At 46.3% G+C, this 20,071-nt stretch overlaps 1 protein-coding gene and 1 pseudogene across 2 annotated transcripts in view; one reads left to right on the top strand and one right to left on the bottom strand.

Moving 5' to 3' along the window:
• Nucleotides 1-20,071, top strand: part of ACOT12 (acyl-CoA thioesterase 12) — a 546,146-nt gene that overhangs the window by 81,392 nt on the left and 444,683 nt on the right. The window lies entirely within an intron of this gene.
• Nucleotides 4,715-6,469, bottom strand: LOC147726794 (uncharacterized; annotated as a pseudogene).

The following is a 20,071-nucleotide window of genomic DNA, read 5'->3' as shown; positions in this document are numbered from 1 at the left end:
AGCTCGATGTGCCCGCTCTATTACGAAGCAGCGTGAGAGGGACTCCGGCGGGAGCCAGCTCTCCAGCCACTGGGTAGAAACTCTCCATGTTGCCCTTTTCGCAGCCCTCCGGGAGTCCAACAACTCTCAGGTTGTTCCTCCGAGCCTGCCCTTCCGCATCTTCTGCCTGGAGTGCTAGGCCTTTCTGGATCCCTTCCATACTGGCCACCTTCTTCTTCAAGATCCCCACGTCATCCTCCACCCCAGAAATTCTGGTCTCAGCCTCCGTGATACGGGCCACAGCATTTCTTAGGTCTTGGCGCAGCAGTGTGACATCTGCCCCCACTGCCCCTATCTTTGCATCCAACATATCTCTGGATTGGGTTATCGCCGCCATAAGAGCCGCATTGTCCGGTCCCGGTGCCTGATGGCCTCCTGAGGCCCCAGTACCCCCACTCGGCCCGTGAACTTGCCCCTGTCTCGAGGCCTGTCCGCCACTCCCACCTCTGGTCATAGTGGGCTGCGGCCGGGGGCACACGCCCTGGGACCCGCTGGTTATGCCACTGGACGACTGCTCCAGTGCCGCCGGGGGAGGGCCACTTGCAAGGTCTCACTACGTTTACAAGGTCCACGGATCAGCCAGCAGCCGCTTTAATACTCCGCTCCTGGCTCCGGCTGTATCCACCGTCAGTACCACCCAGCTCCCTTCTCAATGCTTCGTGCAGGTTGGGGCTCCTACTCAAGGCCAGCTCTGTGTACCCTCCAGCAGCCTGCACATCCAGGGCCGATAGTTGTCAGGGGCCAATCGCCGCTCAACTGTAGATTCTATGCCACCAACGTCCAAGTCCACCACATGAGTCCGGCGTTCCCTGAGTCTGTAGTGGCGCCCTAGGTCGCCTTTACCAATCCCGACTGCTAGGGAGCCGAGGCTGTATCCTTTCTGCCGTGCAAGCACTGCTCCAACAGGCCTAGGCCGCGGCCCGGTCCAACCACCGAATGGGAGTGTCACTGGCACTATCGTCTCATATAGCCCCAATGGTCTGGGGCGGAAGCCCCGGTGACAGGGCAGTGTCTCAGCTGCCACCACTTGTCTATCAATGTTCCGTGGTTCGGCGTGGGCAGCCCCCGGAGATCTCGTGGATCAGGGAGGGAGGGCCAGAGGCGGCTGGTTCAGCTCTCGCCAACAACCTCTATTCTATTGGGTCCGGGGCCCACTGTTGTCGTCGAGGGGGGTATCCTGCCCACCCCTCGTCGCAACCACGGCCCGATGTGACCGCCGAAAAATTGCCGCTGCCCCACTGCTCCTGTCGCTCCACGGGGCCCCCACTTTGCACCCTCGGGCACGCACACCTCCTTACTTTTGGCCCATCTGGCCAGTCGCGTCTGGGGAATGTCGCCGCAGCCACAGGCGTTTGGATCTCCAAAATTTAGTCCCTGGCTCCACATTGCTGCCCAGGCCGCACCGCTGCTGTGGGTCCCATGCCGGGCACCTGGCTATTGTCCTCCACAGCCCTCCGTTGCTCGATGGCAGGGGGGCCTGTCAGAGCCGTCAGCTCCGGCGTGGTAGCGGTGCCACTTGCCCACCGCCGTCTGCTACTGTCCTGCAGCCGCCGCCGGGTCCCGCGAAACTCAAGGTCCCCGGCATCACGTCGCGATGTAGGCCTCACGGCCTCGGGACTCGATCTCCGGTCCCCGGATCACCAAAACTGCCAAAACTTCGCCCAGGGCTTGCCAGCATTTGTCGCTACGGGAACACCTCTCCGGGACGTCTCAGGGTGCGGGAGAAACAGGATAATTGCACAGATAATTAGCCGGCGGGACGGAGCTCTTCTAGGCTGCGTCCGCCATGCTGGCTTCCTTGGCCACGCCCCCCTGCTCATCAGATTTGGACTCAGAAGATGAAAGTGTAGCGGACAAAGCTTTGGGGAATTCGGAAGAGGCAACTAAGGCCTCAGGATCGAAAATGTAGTTTACTGACCCCTTCGTGGAGTTTATGTTCGATCCCCTTCAAACACCCTCTGTCCCCAGAATGGTTCCCCTCCCAACATGTTGCGGATTACGTCAGCTTTTGGCTGAGAAGAGAAATCCCTAAGGAGGTCAGATCAAGACTAAGATCTGAGTGCCCATGCCCATCCCCTCCGGATAAGGTCGCTATGACCCCTGAACTAGACCCCAAGGTCGTGGCTTTTATAGCCAAGGGTGTCAAGGACCCTAGAAAAGGGATTGATAAAAGCCTTAGATCGTGTCAAGATCGCCTTTTGGACACAATTGGTCCACTAACAAAATGTTTTGAGATAGTTGAGAATGCCTACGTTGGCGGCATACCTGTAGACCTTAAAGAGTTGCATCAGTGGGTCCAGAGGACCATCTGCCTGATTGGAAACGCTAATACTGCTATTTCCAATGAACGTCGTAAAGGGATTCTTCTCAAAATTGACCCGAAACTGATTGAACTCGCAAATAAAGATGGTGGCCCCTCTTCTCAAGGTCTCCTCTTTGGGGAGGATTTTATTTGAGATATGGCCAAGTATGTGGGAGCCTTCAGTTCTATCCAGAAGTCGCAACGCAACATAAAGAAAGTGTTTTTTCAGGATAACATTTTTGGAAGGGCCGGTCGAACGCGGGGTCGGTTCCCCGGCCGTGGACAATCATCCTCTGGAACCTTTCGGGGACGTGCCTCCAGATTCCAACAGTCTTCGTTTTATGGAGGTCAATCCTTCTTCTCACAGAGGCAGAGAAACCGTTCAAGACCATTCCGGGGTGAAAGAAGAAACCGAGGTTTCTCCACAGGTAAGAATCTTCAAAGACTCTTTAGATACCCCTGTAAAGGTGGGAGGGGGACTAGCCCTTTTCTCTGGCAACTGGACTATACTCAAGACCCATGGGTTCTAGAAACCGTTAGGGGTTACAAAATAGAATTTGTAGATCTCCCCTTCCAGACCGAACCTCCTCGAGAGATAATATTTTCTCACAAACAGAGGAAATTAGTCTCCCAAGAAGACAAGGAACTCTTGTCCAAAGGTGCAATAAGGGAGAGCTCACAAAAAGGTTTTGTAAGCAACATATTCTTGGTCAAAAAGAAAGACAAAGGCCAAAGAACAGTGATAAATTTGAGAAGCTTGAATGGTTGGGTTGAATATCACCACTTCAAAATGGAAGGGATATACCTCCTAAGGGACATTTTAAGGAAAGGGGACTGGTTAACTTGCCTAGATTCAAAAGATGCCTAGTTGACTATCCTAATTTGGGAGCCACACAGGAAGTTCCTTCAGTTCTCTTGGGAAGGTAAACTATGGGAATTCCCCATCCTCCCGTTCGGGATTTCTTCGGCCCCTTGGTGTTTCACCAAGGTACTTCATCCAGTGGTAGCTTGGTTAAGAGAAAGGGGCATGAAATTAATTATCTATTTGGACGATATACTTATTATGGGTCAGTCCAAGACGACGGTGGCTCGCCACAACGAACTTGCCATTCACCTCCTTCAACATTTAGGGTTCGTGATAAACAGGAAGAAATCCTGCACAATTCCAAGTAAAGAAACACAATTTCTGAGATTTATGGTCAACACTCTGAATGCAGAGTTGAAATTACCAAGGGAAAAGATAAAGAAACTCCGAAAGGAACTCAGAAAGGTGCTGTTGTTGAAATATTTTCCATTGAAACTGTTGGGGAGAATCCTGGGTCTCCTCTCTTCAACCATCCAGGCAATTTTTCCAGGCCCTCTACACTACATGGCTCTTCAGAGACTGAAAGCCAAAGCTCTCAAAACCAGTCTCTCCTACTCACAAATGATTTCACTAGATCAGGATTCAAAGAAGGAATTAACTTGGTGGCTCAAGAATGCGGAAGCCTTGAATGGCAGGGCCATCTTCGGAGAATCCCCAGATTTAATAATAGATTCGGATGCGAGCTTAGAAGGTTGGAGCGCTACATGTGGCGACACATCGATAGGGGGACGTTGTACTCAGGACGAGAAGGATCTTCACGTCTATTGCTTGGAACTCCTTGCGGGTTCCTTTGTAGTACGGAGCTTCACTCAGAATTCCGTGAAAAGCTGCATTATGCTGCTCATGGGCAATATCTCTGCAGTGAAGTGATAAGCGTGGCACAAATCCACCGAGTGACTTACCGCACTCACCTATTATTACCAAGTAAGAAGTCAGCCGGACAGTGGAGAAGAAATAGCAAAGTATTTATTAGGCCACAAACTCCCATATGAGAGAGCCCTGTCCGACCTCACCCCTAAGAGTGCGCCGAAGGGACTGCCTCATCTCACCACAGTAATACATTATAACATGGTACAGCAGAGTAAAACACGCCCATACTGGAAAAGTACTGGACCCCAGAAAGGGTGAACAATGGCCTCATACAAGAGGCATCTGCACCTGCAATAGCAACATTTGGTTATCTCTGCCCAAGGCCACCGAGCCAGGCCTCAGCGTCTCCAGAGCCTGCGAACATTATAGATAAGAGTTTTGTTGCCAGTTTCGATCACAATTAGCTAAGAAACGAAAACTGCTGCGTTCAGGGTTTTTCTATTCCTACGGGAGCGGGATGAGCGAGTGCACCCAAAATGGTGGCACACAAGCTAAGCTAAGAATGCTAGATCTTGTTACATGCATAAATGAATAATGAAATGAAGAATACAGACATAAATGCGTAAATGAATAACTCATTGGTTAGACACATCAGGCTAACTTATATATGTAAAAGAGTGGGTGGGGCATCGGGAAATGAAACCTATCAGACCCTCATTTTAGCCTGATTGTGGCTAACATGAGTGCAGCCTTTATTAGCCAAAAGGTAGGGTCTTTACACACCAAACTACGGACAGGGAAACCTACTAATCAAAAACATCATCATCAATAAGCATTAGCCAACCAATGTCGGGGAGCTCGGTGTTATCAGAAACAGGGTACTGGTGTGTTGTTCTTTTAGTACGTGGCATATTACTGGCACACATGGAGCAACAAGAGGGGAGGCAATATACACAAAAACAACAAGTGAGCAACACCCCTACTATCCCTACAACACCCATTAAAATCTTCCAGCCCCAGGAGGAGAAAATGCCCCAAAGCCAAGCCCGTAGGGACCAAGTACCAGTGTCCTGATGAAGTTCAGCCGCTAATCTATGAAGTTTTTGCACCACTAAGTTAACAGTAGGGGCCGAATCTGGAATATATACACAGCAAGACGTCCCAATGACGCGACAGGCTCCACCCCTATCAGCAAGAAGGACGTCAAGCACCATCCTGTTCTGGATCGTAAATAATCTCATAGCCTGCATCTCAACTGACATATTAGCTGCAATGTCTGCCTCAGTATTTACAACTTTCTCCATCACCCTGGACAGTCTCCTAATTGCCCTACTATTAAATATGGGCCCCCAGAACGGCAGTAAACCCTTAGAAAAATCTGTCCATTGTTGCAAAGAAGTATGAGTGTGGTCTACATCTTCAACTTGGAGTGCCCTCCTTTTACGCTGTCCAGGCATTATGGCAAACCGACGATGAGTCTTATGATAGTCTGAGGGTGCTACATAGACAGGGGGAAGTAGGTAAGCCAGGTAACAGACCCCACCCCAACCCTCAGGCAACCACAGATATCCATTATCTCCACAAACAAAGTAAATATTTGGAGGGGTGACCAGAGAGGGGCTGAAAAGCAAACGAATTGACGCGGTCACATTGCAGGAGCTATTCCCAACCTTCATAGGGCCCCTACCCATAATACAGAAAAATGGTGAGGGTCCAACGACTGCCAGGGGTACCAAAGAATGACTACTACTATTAGTCGCAGGAGGGTGTCTGTAGGCCAAAGAGGAATTTAACTGTAAGAAAATTTCCCTAACTTTGTCAGTATCATTAGGAGTCACAAACCGTCCCACTTTCTTCACACATGTGTCCAGGAATGTCTGATCAAAACGTCCGTCAGTAAACAACTGTCCAAGAGAGGAGGTGGGCATGGGGCGCACTCACATAGTCAAAGTAGAGCCACTACTAGGAAATCTAGGATTTAGAAAATCAGGTTGTTGGAAGAATTTCACCATACCAATTAAAGTGTACCATCCCACACAACTATTTATAGGCGTTAGGGGAAGAGCCAGTAATCTATCCTTTTTGTAAGCTGCAGAAGGTAACAACCCACAGACCCAACAATCCGTCACATTGTACACAGCATGGGCATGATGTAGAGTCTTGATAAAAACATTATCTTTATAACCTTTTCGTAAACATTGTTCACCATATTCAACTGTTACCATATTGTGCTCAGGAGGAGCAGGAGTTGTTGGAATAAACGCATGGACAGGGTAGGCTTTGTCTAGAAAAAACAGTATCCCAAGAATTACTAAAAAGACAATGACTAATATCACGATGACCACAATTTTCCCTTTTCGGGGTAAAGCTAACCATGGAGAGTCCGGGTCTACTCTACGAGGAGCTGCAAAGGGCTGCTCCTCCTCTGGAATAGGATGGCCAAAAGGGTACATATTCACTAGCTAAAAGTCCAAAACTAAACTAAAAATTAAACAGTCTCAGGCACATCGAAGCCAGTCAAGGGGGTTCTTCACCCTCAGAAGGGATCTTCTCCCTATGTCCGTTAAAGCCTCACAGGCAGGCTTCTATTGTTCATTCCCTAATCCCACGACGGAGTCGCACAGCTTTTGCAACTCAGAGGAGCACTTAATCTGGGCCCAGGTGTGGTCCTAGTGTCCCATCTGACAATGTCTCGACATTGTACCAGGGCTCTTACAGCAGTCCGTCCCTCACACTTAACTACCTTTCAACACAGTTCGATCCTAGATCCCTATCTCATCCCTTCTTTCAATGCTCAGTTCTCCTTTCTTCCTTTCCTGGGCCGCAGATTATAACGAGTGCTCCCTCGCACCTCTGTATCTGTGAACAGAATGGGGGGCTCAATGGCAGGTGACTTATCCGCTGATGTTTGCTTTCTGCGATCAGGAGAGGTCTCACCACCAGTAGTCGGAGTTGGCCTCTTCATCAGCGATGCCTTTTCTCACCCATTCATCATACGGCAGTGGCAGCGGGAGGCGCTTCAGATTAGAGGCATGAGTCCATGCCTTACGACCTTGTATCAGGAGTGCGGTGCGGGTGGCGAGGAGCACCTGTCTAGGCTCCGACCACCTCGGATCCAGGCAAGACTTCCACTGGTACTTCTTGACGACAACCCAGTCCCCAGGTTGTATGGTGTGTCCTTCCCCCTCCGGCCGTGGCTTCAGGGTGTCTGCTACCTGCTGATGAATAGAACGGAGATCTTTAGTCAAGGCATACAGGTAATCTGTCAACAGAGGGTATTCTATTTCTGAAAAACATTTTGGTCTAGGGACACCCCTGTTGGAGGGAGAATTTTTACCTGCACAGCTATCCAAGGACACACCTGTCACCTGCACAACATGACCCCTGTGTGGGCCCTGCTGTTTGGAGGTTACAGGCCTCAGTTACGTTGCCCTGAGCACTGCCATTTTCTCTTAGCTTAAGCAGAAGCAGAAAGCAGGTCTGACCCAAGCTTCACCCATCTGCTCTTGTCTGCAAAGCTCAGCACCCCTGCCAGGCCCCACCTCATTGTATATTTCGCACACACTGTAGAAGTCAAGTTCCTCTATAAATCTTGCAACATGCCCCACGTCCCCCACCTAAGCCATGAATAGGATAAGGGAAGTTCCCACCACAGCTACGTCAAGCAAGATATCCGATAAACTGAGGATAACTGTGGCGAAATATTATCGCAGACTGCCTGATTGACACATGAATAGAACCCTTCAAAGCAATAATAACACATTTCTGATTAATGACAAACTTCCAGTCAGAATGGCAGGAACTCAGTCTAGGCTAGCATACGTGCCACACAATTACGAGAAGGTAGTCACATCTACACTAATGATGGGAAAGTCACCAGGCAGGGGCGTGAGAGGCGATAGAAGGATATGTGGTTCGAGGTGACGTAATATAGCGTGACCATAGGCCCCTCACCCCTGAACAAGTATAAAAGGGTGGTCCGCCCGATTATCGTTGAACTACTCCCCGTCAGCACATGGGTGACGGACAAGAGTTTTTCCCAGGGGTTACTCGAGATAGTCCTTGTTTCATGTACTTAGGTTTCATGTACTTAGATTCTGCTCCATTGTATATTCTGCTGTAATGAAATGCTTTTTCCTTGTTGCATTTAAAGTTGTATTCCATTATTTGAAATGTTATGCTTTCTCTGACTTTGTTTTATCTACACTGCATTGAAGGTCTTTAAACTTATACTTTCAGGATATCTTACATGCAGTGGTGAGTGTGCCTAATGATATGTGCTTAACCTTTTCTATGAAAGCTGCCTCAAAGCTCAGAAGTGTACTTAAAGTATAGTCTCTCTCTCTCATGGCAGCTGTAAAATGTACTTTGCAAACTCAAACTGGTCCATGTGACTTTCAAGAGAATGCTGGGTACAGGACCAAGTACTATGTGGTGTTTATGCTATCACTGATTATTTCTAGAAGCTGTGTCTTCAAATAAATTGTACAACTCCAATCTTCAGTCTCCAAAAGCTCATATGTATGTTTTTTCCTGTTTTAGAGCAAGAGGTCCAGGACAGCCCCGGTGCAATTTAAGCCGCCCTATTCCCCTTAGTTCTCACTCACGGTCTCGCCAGCGCGGCTTCTGAAAGCTGTGCGCTGAGTCCTCCTGGCCCCTCCTGCCTCCTGCCCTTAATAAATCATCCCCTCCAACAAGTGGTGACCTCGTGACGTGATAATAAGGAGTTAAACTGACAGGATGCAGCTGGTTCCTAAGGAGGAAGTACTAAACTGCTAAACGACTGTGCAGCCGTCCTGCTGGACCATTGTGAGGGGTGAGCGCAACGCTGAGGGTAAGCATACATAATATTGTGTCTGCCCGCCGCTGCGCTATCTCTCTCTTGGGTGCGGCCGAATGGTGTGCTTGTTGTGATACAGCAGTACATCTGCCAATGGTCCAGGCTTCCTGTCTGTTAACCTTGTTATTTGATTCTACGCAGAGGAGGGATTGTGTGCTAAGTGGAGACTGAGCCTGACAGTTGGGTCATTATTGAGATATATGTGTTTCACTTTGCTTTATAAATAGTCGCATGTTATTGCTAAGCCGCGTGTAAATACTAAGAAGGAGTGTAGCAGTCGAATTGTCAAGGCTTATTCTATATTTACTCTTAAGCGCGGTGCCTCTCTAGAGGGAGGGGACCTTTAATACATCTTTTAGGCTTTTTTAAGTGACCCTCTGAAGTTTCAGGGAAGGAGGACCGCACGTGGCAGGTCTCTCAGCTTAGTGGAGCCTCTCCACAGGGGGAGGGCCTTTGATACATCTGCAACAGGGTGTCAAGGAAGGAAAGGGTTGCGTCTAGCATCTTTTTCAGTATATTCGTGCAAGTGATCCTCTGTTTGATAGGAGTGACAGAGACGAGGTAATCTCTCATGTCAGTAGTCCATGAGAAAGAAGGAGTTTCAGCAGGCCCGATTAGCTACCGTGACCTTTGATCTTTCCTTAATTTAGCGGTGATATCCCCTGCTGTATGTCAAGGGAAGAGTTCTGTGCGGGACTAAGAAGTTTATTTACTCATATTGTAGGCATTATATTTTCGCCAAGCTAAACGTGATTTATTAATTATTGTTGGTACGCCTCACATGTATAAAGAACACTCTAGCACTCTAATGGCCATAGAGCGTGATTTATGAAAAATAATTGTTAAAGTGTTTACATTTTACTTTCCTCTTTTTAGATACCTGTTTAGGCACAGACCTGCATGTTAGCGCCTAGTGTTTAATGGTGAATGTATTTTTAGGTTCAGAGAACAAACTTGTGTGATTCTTACTGTTTTCATGGTCCTTTTTTGTTGGGAGTCACTGGCTGGCACAGAGGCTGACCATAGCGAGACTATACTATACTATTGATATATAAGCACATTGTGATTGTTCATCTTTCCTTGACTAATTATAAACTGTGAACATCGAATTTCTGTTTATCACTGTGGTGTCTGGCCCCGTACCATCATTATCATTTAGGGTGGGGACCCGCTAAGTAGAAGCTGCTGCTAATATTTTTTGTGACCATTATTTGAAGACTGTTCTTTTAGCGAGATTCAATAACTAGGGAGATTGTAAATGCATTTCTGTGTTTCCCATGTATGTTGATCTGCCACTGACTAGCTGAAGAGAGTCTATAAGCTACAGCATTTCGAGCCACACGGTTGTCACACATATATATTGTTTTCCTTTTTTTCTTGCTGCTGCTCCCCTGTGTGCATCTGGCATTCAGGATTTCCACTTCCCTCTACAAGCACTGCAGGCTCACGAGGGAAGTCTCAGGGAAGTGCTCTGCGTTATTTTTAAAATACAGATCGTTTAGAATAAATGAGAAATGTTTTCTCTTTTTTAACTGCATTCCACGCTAGGGATAGGATATATGAGTATAAAAGGTATCCAGTCATCATAGAAGCATTGTGCTTGTGGTAAACTGTCCCGACCCCGAAAACAACGGACAGGAGGTCAGCCTGTTTTTAATACATATACATACATATAACAAAAGAAAGTACAGATGAGCTATAGTGGACAACAAGTTGAGGTAGTCCTACACATATTGAACAATAAAATTGTATCACTGCAGAACGTGAGCGCACAAACTCATAGAGAATTTAACAGAAAGGAAATCTCCTTAATATCTAAAGCGTGAGACTTGTTGGGAATACCACTCACACAGGGTACTGAGATAAGGGCATCCACATTGCATCTAGTGAAACTGTGCCTCCCAGTGCCAACGTATACATCCCCCACTGATGACACACAACTTACACTTCAGTCAGTAGGTAGTGTAGTAAGTAACGAAAGCCCTGATACTGCTCACCAGTGTTCACTCACACCGCCTCCTCCAAGCACCAGCTGCCCGGAGGGGCAGGGAGATTCACCGGATACCCTCACTCCACTAGGCTGTGAGCATCACGCCCACGAGTTGCATGACCAGCTGCAGCAGCAGCTATCACCAAGACTCACAGAACTGTTACAAAGACACCCTTCTTCAACACATTATCCAGAAATGTGGGCATATTTACAATATGTTAAAAGGAGACTAGTATTACCACATTCACTGCCACAGATAGCCTACCTCAAAGATAACTCGACTCTAGGAGATGAGCAGACAGCCCACACAAGATCCAAGACTACAGATTACGGTACACATAGTGAACGGCTGTGTTGTTGCCCTTTCTGAGGATACAGCAACATCCCGTGAGTCTGTCTCACCCCTGACATGTACAGTCATTTTGACGCTAATCTCAGCCCTAGGAATTGACATAACACACTTGCAGCAGGTAAGACTGACAATAATACCCGGTGGCGTTGCACACTTACGCCAGCCTACACACCACACAGAAGGATAATGTCTAAACCCACAGCACATCCACCAGCCTATGACGCAGATGACATTAATTTAGGACGGGGTATAAAGACTGACATAGAACTCTTATCAGATGTCCAGGCAGCCGTAGGCCATGACGATGCCTTAGCCCCAGACATCTCAGATAATTCACAAGATAGTACATCAGAGAGTACATTAGGCCAGCTATCCCTAAGTTCGCAAAGTCCAGTACTGCAGGATGCAGCTTCAGTAATGCCAGGTCAAATTGACACGCTATTGATAATAAAAATAAGACGTGTCCAACTCTGCAGCCCCCAGCAGGAAGAAAATAAAGAGAGCCATGAGGCCTCTGGTGCTTCACAGCACAGCTCCTACATGACACTCCCCAGACTTGACCGCCCAGTACCCACTTCCCTCACTGAGGATCACGATACCCCAAGAACGAGAACAAGACATTATGGCCCATTCCGATTCCAGAGCCACCAGCATTGCAATACACAGAGTCAGTATAATGAGTGGCAGCCCCTTAACACAGGTCCTAATAGAGAGGAAGAAAAAATGCTACAATTCGATGAAGTAAAGAAAGACAGCAAACAGTATCCCTCTGAGGTAGTAACTGAGGGAGACATTAGCAGGAATAGGACAGAAAGTGACCTATGCCAAAGAACAGGTAAAGAAGTAGGGGACGTGTCACATACACAGTACTCAAGAAGCCCCACAGAAAATACAGCAGCACACCAGCAACTGTCATTATACCTAGCCAGTATAGGGGATAGAATGACTGAACAGATGGGAGCAAAGAAAAAAACAGGCACCAATTGAAGTAGCTAGTAGTGTGAAGGAGGTAGAGCCACACAGTGGTGGAGTCCAATCTATCATGCCACAGCAAGGGCCATGGATAGACTTACATCAGGAAGCACAAAGTGTAGCCACACCACAGATCAACATAGCAGCTTCTCTCACAGCCAACTTAAGTGTGCCCCAAGCTCCGTCTACAGTCATTAATTGTAACACTCAGGTGACACGACCACCTATGCCTCAGACATCACCTCCAGTGGTTACACCACGTAGGCTAGAGAGACCACAGCTAGAGGGAGACAATTTGGATCTGCCAAAAATGTTCGAACAGCAGAAGAGAGGAGAAGGCAGAGAAGAAGAGAGATAGAAAGAATTGCAGTACTAGGTGACTATGGGCAACTGGATGACGTCCAACAGGAATATGATGCATCAGGTACAGCAGGTCTGCACACCGCCAGATTTGGTGTACTGCACCATATGACCCTTGACAGGCCAAGACCGCCACTGATCAATGGTCTGACGCCAAAAGAGATAGTGATACTTGGAGAAGGGAGTGACCTGTATGTCAATCCATTCTCAGATAAATTGGCAGACTGGACAGAAAAAAATGCATCTCAAATGAAGGTTTGGCCCCGAGAGGGTTCCTTTGAGCCAGATGAAATGGCCACTGCTGAAGAATGTATATTGCAGGGAAAAGGAAATGACGATTGGAACTATACCTACATGCGCGAAGGCCTAAGGGTCTGGAAGAAATACGCACGCAGGTATTGTCACACAAGACCCACAGGGGTAACACACCAGCTGCCCCTGCTGTCCAAGGAGGTCAATGACCCCCCTACCTCAGTAACTTGGTCCCTAACGGACAAAGAAAATTTAAAGAGAGAACTCCCACCCCTCACGGAGGGTGCGGGAAAGTGGATAGAAGCCTTTGAAAATGACACTTCAAGTGTGTCATTGGCTATTTGGGATATGAAAAGACTACTCACATCCCTGATTGGAAAGGATGCAGAGGATATGTTTTCACGCATCAACACAAGGCTTTGCACCACTAATTCAGAATTAGATGGTGATCCTTTCAATAAAATAAGATCAGCGCTATGGAACGAACTGCGCCAGAAGTTTCCAGATGTCTCAGACATCGGATCTCTAATGTCACAAATAAGGCAATTAGCTATCGAGAACACAACTGCTGAATCAGAACAGCAGAAATTAAAGAAAAGAAAGACTCTTGATGCAGTTAGGCTAGATACACCAGTGAGTCAAGTGACTACTGTCACCAATGTTTCACAAAGTGCCTTAAATATACCAGGAGGTAACACACAGGTAACACAACATCAGATACAACATTTACCTCAGCAACACATGCCTGTGTACAAAATGGTGCCCCTGACACAAGCCCCTGTATCACAAGGAGCTTCAGTTTTGCCCCCCATTGATTTGGTTTCACAGGGCACCATCCAGCAGCACAAGGCTGGAGGCAATTCAAGTCAGGATAAGCCCACAGACAACTCTAGTGTGTCCCTTGTTGTCATGTCTCACAAAGATTAGAGAGGACCCAGTTGTGAATGTCATGATTAACAACAACACGTATAGTTTTTTGATTGACACAGGTGCCACATTCTCCTGTATCAAGGGGAGGGCACTGCCCACTTCCAACTAGAGCGCAAAAACACTAGATTTCTCTGAAAAGATATTAAGGGTCCCTTTCACAGAACGGGTACGAATAGAAATAGGAGATAAAGTTATTGAGGAGCGTCTACTTCATGCACCACAGTCCACGTGATCTGATGGCCAAATTAAATATGAAAGATAAGAATATGTTTCAATGAAAAAGGCACAATGCCCTTTTCGGTTCCCAAGTGCACGCAGACTGTCAGTTCTATGTTTGCATTTTTGTTCAGAAATAGATAGTTATATTATGTGAATGGTCAAATATAATTCACACTGTATATTTCGCTAAATATTGCAAAATAGAGCAACTAAATAAAATTATTTATTCTTACGTCCCAAAATTCAGCAGCAGCTGACACAGGCACAAGAATGATATAAAATGATGGAATGGAATGCGCACTAGTTGCATCGCATTTCTTTTCAGATGTAGACATGAGATCATGTGCTGCTAGGCCTATTGAGCATTTCATCCTTCTAAGGTGGATTCAAGAAATACCTTGAGTTGGGAACAATGGGATCTGCTGTTTATCATCAATAAACAATTCTGAGTGAACAGGTGCATTACAAATAAGACATCTTTATTTCTATAATACGATACGTATATTTTACATATTGCAAATAGAGACAGCACATGTTTTCAGATATTAAAAAGAACTGAAAAGCCAACGGGGTTGTTTTTTTTATTTTCGGACCGCGTTCACAAGTAGCTTTCCTGGCCAAGTGCATATTCTGGGCGTAGAGCCAAACAGGAAAAAGGCTTCCTGTAGTCGACAGTTACCAATAAGATTGATGAGAAAGGGAAAAGTATTGTGTAATAATACGTTGGTCTATGGAAATGAGCAAGAGAAATGAGTGGCCCAAGATCACACAGTTAGGTGAAATAAATAGTAAAGGAATATGTTAAGATGGATGAGAGAAGATAAGGAATACGTTTTCAGATATGCACAGCTGTACAGTAGTTACTTCACACAGGCCCAGTGCTGGGAAAGTAAAAATGAATACAGATATAAAGTAGATTTCAATGTTAAGAGGACGTATGCAGGGAGAAAGCAATGCTCAGTATTAAAATGTTGTCAGACTGAAATGTGCGGATTTTAGAGGTGGTCGTATATCCGAATTATGAATATAAAAGCAGTAGCCAGAAGGCCCGGACATGCACCATCTCTATCCCCAGCACAAACTGACTGTGCCCTCCATTCTGCTTGCCCAAAATACACCCTCAACAGTGCAAGAAGATACATCATGCCCATACACTATTGGTAATACACAGCACTATGATTTTATTGCACAGCTGCACCTTAGAGAGACACAGAGAAGTGCCCCACCTGAAGAAAAAAGTTGAGGAAAGAGAGGGGAGTACAACAGGATATTTCATATTTTATTTTGCTGACAGACAATGACAGGAAAGCCTGTCATGCCACAGGCCCTTCTGCAAATAGCACTCAGTCAGTTGCACCTTCCTACACAGGCCTCACATGATATCATGTCCACAACTTTGCAGACAGAGTGGTTCATCCCCAGTGCACATGAACAGATACAACCCTTTGTATCCTTTTTAGGGTCCTTTTTAGACCACATTAACTATGTAGACATAATTGACAGATGCCTAATAAAAAGACACATCATGGTGGTGGTGTGCCCCTTTTTCACGGTGGATTTAAGTTGGACCATGTGTCCATTATGACGCAAAGGCCGCAGCTAACTTCCTACTTCATGAGGTCATATGTCACTGAGGATTACTGGATGCCGTTGCAGTGACCCGCAGTGACAGTGACAGTCATTTTTCAGACATCTTTCTTTTGAACAACTGCGACAATGTTAGGCCTGTTCAAAGCCAAGATCAGAAAGATAAGTGCCACAATTGGGAAGGAATGGCCATATTGCCTTCTCGTCGCTCTGTCTACACTTAGAAACACTCTCAGCTCTGATCATCACATCACATCTCATCGGCTTGTCACTGACAGATCAATGAATATGGTTGTTCTCTCCACCAGACTTAAAATAAGATACTGGGCCCTCTTCTGATATTATAAACGATGAATCATTGTTCATTTATGTGCACTAATGCGTGCTCCAAAGTTCCTTTCCATCCAGATATCGAAGAAAAGAACAAGGGTCCTATCTCTGATGAACTTCCGCCTATCTGCTTTGGGACACACATCTTTGTAAAGTCCGGAAGTGGAGAGACTTTAAATTCAACGAACACTTGCAAATGAACTTTTTGAGGTTCCACTCGTCACCATCCAAGATCTGAACATTGAAGACATCATGTACCCACAGACTTTACAAGAATGTGAAGATCGTATGATGGCCTACGGACTGAGACGCAGCAACAGAACCACCCTCCATGTCAAGATTTTAATTAAAAAGATATGTACAGCAATTATTTTCTTTATTATGTTTGTAGTTTCATTAACAGCATTTCACTGGTTAGCAGTGCAATCTGAGAGAGAGAGAGAAGTTACTAGCAATATTAAATTTGTAGCGACTACAGAGCTCCCCATGCTCAAAAAAACTTCCTGCTAACAAGCAAACTGGGATAAGCACAAGTAGTAACTATGACACCTCCGTGCCTGTCTTGACACCTTCTGTACCCCATGCTGACCCTACAGGAAGGGACTTGACACTCGATATCATCTTGATCCCCACTGTGCCAGGTACCCCAAGACGATCCCGCCAAAATAAAAGAAGTCTTAGACATAGAATGAGTCGCGAGATAGTGCCAGTTAGATATACATCGCATACCCGACTTATGGCAGACTGGGTTAGAAATATCCAAGACACAATTGTTTACACATTCGACCAGCACTCTGTGCCTGATTTTTCCTCCCAGCACCCTGGTATGTCAGTACAGAATGATGGTACCCATAACGCATTGTTAGATAACATGTGGTACAGAGGCATGAGGGAGGTGGGAAGAAAAGCCACAAATGAGTCATGCTTTGTATGTTCTCACATTCCACACGCTGTAGCCACAGATGAATTGATATTTCCTAAAGAAGTCCCACCACCCACAGCCAAATGTCTTTTACACTTGTTTCTTTGCCGCATACATGGTCAGATACAGCTCCACTCAGCCAAAGTGGATGATGCATTTGTAAATACAACAGAGTGGAATGACAAGTATGAGAATATTTAGGGACATCACCAATACATTGGAAATAGAAAGGAGAATGGAGGTATACCGTGATATGAAAGTACCTGCCGACATAGTGCAGGATTGGGAACATCACTATAAGAAAATAGGGTACTTCACCTTCCCAACACCCCCATCCAAATGCCACTCACCTGAACATCACCGATGTAACAACACCCATGACACATGCCCTTGTCAGTGGAGACATATCCTGCACCTGAAGGCCAACATTTATTTTGACAATAAGTGGAATGGTCCACATGACATAATATGTAAGGCAGCCTCCTTAGGTAGCACAGCTATAGGACAAGAGCACAAACATAATTTAAATGTGGAGACAGAAAGGGAGTGTGATGAAATATGGGGTAGGGAAACTAGAAGATACACGTCCAGTGAGGGTACACCATACACACAGGAAAAAGAATACAAGCTAAAGTCTCCTCTCCTTTGCTTCCTAGGTAATGGGACGGTACCTGTGGGCAGGAATGCCAATTACAAGAGCACTAGTACTAATTCGGACTCGAAGTACAGCACGTCCATCCTCATTGGCATCTATTGGATATGCGGAGAAAATATGTATCTGCAGCTGCCTCCCCAATGGCAAGGACTTTGTTCTATCTTGACGATGCATGAATGGCATCTCGTCGTCCCAGCAGCGGACATTTCCCGCATCCACACACACCCAATGGCAGGTGATGTCACCCTGCCCCACCACCGAAAAAGAGAAGTCAATAAGTACTCCTCAGATGACTCATTCCATGAGATTCCGGAAGATTTCAACGATGCTGAACTTTTCTTTGGGGGAGCGATCCCCATGTTCCAGACAAAAGCCAATGCTCAATGGCTCCAAGTAACGAGATATGAACTGATGCAGCTTGTTAACAACACCCATGATGGGTTCAACGCCGTGGAAGAAGAACTACGACCTTTGAGACTAATGGTTCTGGAACAACGCTATGTTCTAGACCAGTTAATTGCGATGAATAGTGGTGGATGCGACAGAATGGGAAAATAGTCCTGCTGTGTCTTCATTTTGGCCGATGATGCTGATAACGGAACACTTACAAAGGCCATTGAGGACTTGGACAATTTGGGGAGACAGATGCCTGAGGATGGAAGTGCAAAAGCAGATGTTTTAAGTAAATTGGTCCAACTTGGACTGGATGCCTTCATGGCTATCTGCAGTACTAAATTTTATAATGCCTATATTATGTGTGCTTGTGGTTGTGTAAATTTGAACACAGATTATGTTTCATTATGTTGGAAGATTAAGGTCTAAGATAGTTGAGATGAACTACACAGGTACACGCAGGGGACAAGGGGAAGATGTAGAGATAGCAAAGATGAACATAGAGCACCATCCCTGACCCTCACTTAGCGCAGGTCCACTCTGAAAGTCAGTACCTCCCTTTGAGACCATGTGTAAGAGATTGGACCAGAAGAGGATTTAGGAACAAATTCTTCATAAAATTGCCCTGGCCACCCCCCATCTCCAGCTAAGTATGCAGTTCGAATGGTGTTTAAAGATGTTTGATTAAGTTCGAATTTCGAACTTGAGGGGGGAATGTTGGAGGGAGAATTTTTACCTGCACAGCTATCCAAGGACACACCTGTCACCTGCACAACATGACCCCTGTGTGGGCCCTGCTGTTTGGAGGTTACAGGCCTCAGTTACGTTGCCCTGAGCACTGCCATTTTCTCTTAGCTTAAGCAGAAGCAGAAAGCAGGTCTGACCCAAGCTTCACCCAGCTGCTCTTGTCTGCAAAGCTCAGCACCCCTGCCAGGCCCCACCTCATTGTATATTTCGCACACACTGTAGAAGTCAAGTTCCTCTATAAATCTTGCAACATGCCCCACGTCCCCCACCTAAGCCATGAATAGGATAAGGGAAGTTCCCACCACAGCTACGTCAAGCAAGATATCCGATAAACTGAGGATAACTGTGGCAAAATATTATCGCAGACTGCCTGATTGACACATGAATAGAACCCTTCAAAGCAATAATAACACATTTCTGATTAATGACAAACTTCCAGTCAGAATGGCAGGAACTCAGTCTAGGCTAGCATACGTGCCACACAATTACGAGAAGGTAGTCACATCTACACTAATGATGGGAAAGTCACCAGGCAGGGGCGTGAGAGGCGATAGAAGGATATGTGGTTCGAGGTGACGTAATATAGCGTGACCATAGGCCCCTCACCCCTGAACAAGTATAAAAGGGTGGTCCGCCCGATTATCGTTGAACTACTCCCCGTCAGCACATGGGTGACGGACAAGAGTTTTTCCCAGGGGTTACTCGAGATAGCCCTTGTTTCATGTACTTAGGTTTCATGTACTTAGATTCTGCTCCATTGTATATTCTGCTGTAATGAAATGCTTTTTCCTTGTTGCATTTAAAGTTGTATTCCATTATTTGAAATGTTATGCTTTCTCTGACTTTGTTTTATCTCCACTGCATTGAAGGTCTTTAAACTTATACTTTCAGGATATCTTACATGCAGTGGTGAGTGTGCCTAATGATATGTGCTTAACCTTTTCTATGAAAGCTGCCTCAAAGCTCAGAAGTGTACTTAAAGTATAGTCTCTCTCTCTCATGGCAGCTGTAAAATGTACTTTGCAAACTCAAACTGGTCCATGTGACTTTCAAGAGAATGCTGGGTACAGGACCAAGTACTATGTGGTGTTTATGCTGTCACTGATTATTTCTAGAAGCTGTGTCTTCAAATAAATTGTACAACTCCAATCTTCAGTCTCCAAAAGCTCATATGTATGTTTTTTCCTGTTTTAGAGCAAGAGGTCCAGGACAGCCCCGGTGCAATTTAAGCCGCCCTATTCCCCTTAGTTCTCACTCACGGTCTCGCCAGCGCGGCTTCTGAAAGCTGTGCGCTGAGTCCTCCTGGCCCCTCCTGCCTCCTGCCCTTAATAAATCATCCCCTCCAACAGCCCACACGTTGGCCAGATGCCTGAAAATGACTTCATGGGGGGAGACACCTGTCGTGGAGTTGACTGTCACTCTAGTGGAAAGTAAAGCCAGAGGAAGTGCATCCGGCCAACGTAACCCTGTACTCTCTTGTATCTTGGCCATCTTCAACTTCACGTT

The sequence above is a fragment of the Lissotriton vulgaris genome, chromosome 3_1 (assembly GCF_964263255.1).
Source record: "Lissotriton vulgaris chromosome 3_1, aLisVul1.2, whole genome shotgun sequence".
Lineage (NCBI taxonomy): Eukaryota > Metazoa > Chordata > Amphibia > Caudata > Salamandridae > Lissotriton > Lissotriton vulgaris.
Note: the sequence above shows the minus strand (reverse complement) of the source record. Positions and strands in the feature narration are given on the sequence as shown.